Below are 5596 nucleotides of genomic sequence, written 5' to 3' on the forward strand. Positions count from 1 at the left end.
AGCATGTCTGCGACTAATGCTGTTGTTGGAGAAGCCATGGCTGCTCGACTTTGCCTTTACATTGCCAAACTTTCGCACCACCATTACATCCAGCTGGAAGGAGATTCCACTTCGGTGATAAACGCGCTACAAGGACATAAGAGATGGTGGGAAATTGAATCTATAATCTCGGATGCTAATAGAATCTCTTCTTCCTTTTCTGGCTGTACTGTTATGTTCATTTCTAGACTGTCTAATTTCTTTGCCCATAATCTTGCTAAATGGGCTATGTTATCTAAGTCCTCGGGAGTTATTGACATTAACTCTATTCCAAGAGGCATTTTGTGTAATGACCAGGAATGGTCCCCTAGTTTAATGAATTATCTCCACGTTTCCATAAAAAAAAAATCAAAGGAAAAAAATAGCGATTACAAAAGAGAAAAATTCTGGATTAATAGCTTGATAGTGACCTAGCTAGGTTCTGTAATAGTTAGTAAAAAAAAGTAATTAAAACCTGTTAATACTAATAAATATAATTATGAATTAATTATAAGTAGTACGAGTTGTTGCAAAAACTAAAGAAAAAATATAGGTATACGTAACAGTAGTAGTGGTAGAGTTGTTTAGGATTTTAGCTTTCCTGATTTGTTGCTGTTAGAGATTCAGATTTACAGATATATTGCGATTTAGCCAAGCCAAGCCAAGCTGCTAGGCTAGCAGACCATTTGTTCAGTGAGATTGCAGAGAAAGAGTAATGGGTTTTAATAAGTTTTGACTGAGTGAAACTCTGAATAACCTACCATAACACTTGTTTTTTCACCGTGTAATCAATAAAGAGCTGAAAGAATATTTTTTTTTCTAGCTAACAAACAAACAAGAAACAACCCATAATTTTTTTCTTTTCAAGAAAAAAGAATAAAAAAAAAACGGCAGATGAATACACAGCATGCATGTACGATAATTAATCATGCTATTTTCTTCTCTTTTTACATGAAAGCAAAAAAGCTTTAATCTAAATAAATGTAACGAGGATATTGTGGACTCGGGATTTACTTAAGCCTAGTGAAATTAATATTTAATAAAATACTAATTTTAGGATTTACTTATAAAACCTAAATCAATAACTAAATATATATAGCCAAAATATCCCTAGCAAAATTCACTACAAATCGAATTATCCGTTCTTAAATTTTGTTGGTCATATTATTATTTTTGTTAAATTATATATTTTCTGTTAGATTTCTACGTAGGTAATGAAAGATTCTATCTAATAATTATTACAATTTTATACATATATTATTGATTTTTATTTTCTTTGGAAAAGTTTTTTATCCAACTAAAACATGACAGCCGCAATATAAGAGAAGTCGCGGTCGTTGAAGTTCGAACAATAAGATTACTTTGTAATAGAATTTCGTGGAAAATTGATATGGGGTTTCGACTAATATTTATGAAGATACACAATTCTTATTATTTTGGTTCTAATAATAAAATTTTCGTACAAGTTTATTATAATTTGTTTAAATATCAGTGAGTGATACATTTATTTTGTTGTTATTTTTCTCTTCAGAGAATATATTAGTAGATACATATTGTTGTTGTTAATTTGGCAGAAAAATAACCGGTTCCATTAATTATAACCAGCTTGGTATTATATTGTTCTAAAATAGGGAATATAAACTTTAGGAAAACTATACAGTGCATCCCATGTTTTTTAGAGCATTGGTGCACCCTTTTTATGTTTTTGGTATTGGAATGAATTTTAGCGTAATTTTTGTTATGATCGTGTAGATTGTAGTTATTTAAAACATCCTGCAAATTATTAGAAAATTATGAATAATTTACAATATCGAAAATATAGTTCAAATGAGTTATCTTCTACGCGTATAAGAAAAAATAGTCATACATGCAACAAATTATTTGAACATTATTTGCAACACTGTAAACTATTCAAAATTTCTCAAAAATTTACAAAATACTTTAAAATAATTATAATATACATGATTATAAAAAAAATGGCCAAAAATCATCAAAAAAACACTAGGGGTGCACCAATATGCCCACTTTTAAAGGGTGCACCCTAAACCTACCCTAAATTTTAAATTTATTTTGTTTATATATTTATTTATTTTTAAAATGAGCTTCGAAATAATCACTACTTTTGCCTAAAAAAAAAACATAATCGTAGGGAGGAACAAGTCAAACTCCTCTAGACCTTAAAAAAAATGAGGTCAAACCTCAAAAGTACATGAACAGTTCGCACAACACTTTTAAATACTCTGTCGTCATCATGTCATCTGGGGAATAAAAGAAAGAAAACTGCGTTAAGATACATGAATCTAATTCAACACTTTGAGAAATCCACTCCACAGGTTTTGTTTGATAATACAATTCAATATATTCAGTGAATGAATACGTATATTATGAGCTTCAATAGGGAAAGTCTAACTGGATCTGTTCCAATCTAGGGTCCATGGACAGTGCAATATAAGAAAACCATAGGTGTATGTAGATAACTAAAAAGCTCAAACTAGAGCATTTTAGTGATTCCTCATCCTCAGAAAAAATCTCTAGGTTGTACCGATCAAATATACATGTCGATTTAAACTAAAATAAAGTCGGTGATATAAGAGATTAAGTTGAAACTCGAGAAAAAAGACAAAACCTGTTTTCTCGATTCGGATCGGGTTAAACACGACCAATGGTCGGGTTAGGTTCGGGAGTAACCTATTTTTTTAGTTTTTTATTATTTTATATTTTTTAATTTAAAAATTAAAAAATAAATAAAAAAAAGAAAATTAAAAGTTAAGTTAACCCTAAAAAAGAAAACCCCAATTAATAAATTGAGTGAATTGCAATAGCCATTAGCCAATACTCAATAGTTTTAGAATTTTTTTTTTCTAATTAGTAAGTTTCTTAGTATATAAAACTTTTATGTACTAAGAAATATATTTTTAATTAATGGTAAAATATTGATCACTTAAAAGTTCACGAAAGTAAATAGGCTAAATTGTAAAAAAATAGTTAAAAGTCTAATTTTGTAAGAAAAAAATGTGGCATTCAAAAAAAAAAAAAAGGAACCTGCCCGAACTCGACCCCAACCAAGACCACATTGGCCAGGTTCGGTATTAATTGTCCCCCACCCGAACCCGATACCACCCAAACCCGACAACCCTAAACCCGACCGATCTGAACCCAACTATACCTGATACAAATTTGGGTGGATTTGGTATTAGTTTTTCACACCCGAAACCTGAAGAACCCGAACCTGACCAACTCAAACCCAACAAACCCGCCCGATGTGCAATCCTAATTGATGCACGTATCAACAGACGTTCGTGTTCAAATACTCAAACTCAAATGAATTAAAATCTTAATGTCCCTTATTATTATTATTATTTTCTATTCTAATACAATACATAATATTAATATGTTATATTGAGTGTAGTCTCAAGTCGAACAATGTCCACTAGTAAAGATACTTTAGGCGATTATAAAGCTTCAATTATTTAATCTTACTCTCCAATGCTGATAGCATATCCTTTGACACATTTTTTTAGAGGAGAGTAGTGTCAAACAACTCGCAACGAGGGGACCATAAACATCACCATAGAAAAAAAAAATAACAAATATGACCCAACACAGGGTACAATACATTTAGTATAATATACACAATACATATATAAATTATTTGCAAACAAATGCAAAGTTTTCGAATCAAACCCCTCACCTTTTAGTTACAAAGCCAAGAAGCCCACCATTTTTGCCTGTGCTATAGATGGTGGGGCCCTTATCTATTATTTTTAAAATGGATACTTGCGACAAAACTACCAAATATTTAAGATTTGTTAGCGGCATATACTCAAATCTTTTTTTAGTGGGAAAGTACCCAAAGTTACTAAAACTACAATTCTATCAATACTCCTTCGTTACCTTTGTTAATAGCTGGCTAGATCAATACGTGTCACTTGTGGGTGGTCTAGCTTATGAATATTTTTAAAATTTTATTTTAATTAATTCTAAAATAGAATATTAATTAAAAAAGTAAAAAAAAATAAAAAAGTTATAAATCAATTAAAAAAGTCAAATCATAATTATTTACTAAGAAATAAATTATTAAAACCTAAAATCCTAAAAAAAAAAATCATAAAACCGTGTAACTTAGAGGTGGAGACCATTTTACATAGCGTGGTCACCTATTATTTTTCTTTGGGATGTTGGAATTGGTCATGGTCATGAGTAGGAGTGGAGGATGGTGATAGGGTCAGTTTAATTGTAACGTCCCAAATTACCTAATAAGGAGCCTTGATTAGGGAGTCAGGATGACAAATTATGGGAATTATGTGTTTATGTGTATCATTGTAAGATTATGTGAGTTATACTATAATATGACTTGATATGCATGTTTAGGTGTATTAAATATGCATGTGGGCTCGTTTCTTATTAGAAGGGCAATTTTCGTAATTTGGCCTGTTATGAGTATATTTGACATATATGTGATATATGTGAGAGACCACCTTATTATGTGGATATATTTTGGTTACTCAACACGAGGCGATTCTAGGGAGCAAGTTAGCGGGAAAGTCATAACGAGACCAATACTTGACTCGAGGTGAGTCAAGGGGTATTTTGGGTATTTAGTACATTACCGGGATATTGGGTAATGGGAATGCATATTTGAAGATATATTTGGAGTTAGTGAGACCAGGAGGGAATTTTGGGGATTTTGACAATTTTACCGCCGAGGGTGTTATTGGTACCCCAAGCCTTGGGATTTGCTTAAGATTACTTGAGCCCTAAGTAATCTGTCATAAACAGAAGTACGTTCAACACTCTCGTTCTCTCACTCCCGTTCTCTCATTTGACGCCGTTAGCATTTTCAAAGGAAACTCAAGTTCTAGGGCTTAGAATAAAGCAAGATTAGAGTCATAACGATTCTAGGGAAGATTAGAAGCTTGATAGCTGGAGGATTTAGCTGGAAAACAACTTAATTAGAGGTAATTTAAGCTTTGACTTTTTGAGTTTCTATTTCCTTAAGTTTCATAAATTTTGAATTGGATTTCACGGTTTGGTGAGTTTTTGATCCATCGAAACCGCGGGTTTTATTGCTTGGGAGGTTCAAGGGATGTTGTGAGAATGAATGGTTAGTTTGGCATGGATTTGGGGTGATTTTTGAGTGGATTTTGGACTGAGAAAGCTGAGTTTGCGGGGTTGCACTGTGACCCTCATGAACTCAAGTGTCAGGCGGTTTCCTGAAGCTGGGTAGCGCTGCGCCGCGACCCTTGTCCTGAGTGTTTTGGGTCTGGGCTCTCTAGTTGTGAGAGCCGTGGCTCTAAATGGTGGGGCACTGCGACACAAATAGGAGTTTTTGGCCAATGGTGGTTTTGAGTGCAAGAACTCAACCTTAGGGCTCGAGATTGATCCTACTACCCAGTTTAGTAGAATTCGATGTCCTGGAGGCTAGGACTCGGTTTGGAAGCCTATGTTTGCTCATTATTAACGAGGTTCTATAATTGGTTATGACTAGGTTATCACTAGGGGCTCGAGATCAGGATCGTGCTCAAGGGTCGTTCTTATTTTACATTACACTTGGACTTGAGGTAAGAAAACTGCACCC

This window comes from Humulus lupulus, chromosome 1, assembly GCF_963169125.1.
Source record: "Humulus lupulus chromosome 1, drHumLupu1.1, whole genome shotgun sequence".
Lineage (NCBI taxonomy): Eukaryota > Viridiplantae > Streptophyta > Magnoliopsida > Rosales > Cannabaceae > Humulus > Humulus lupulus.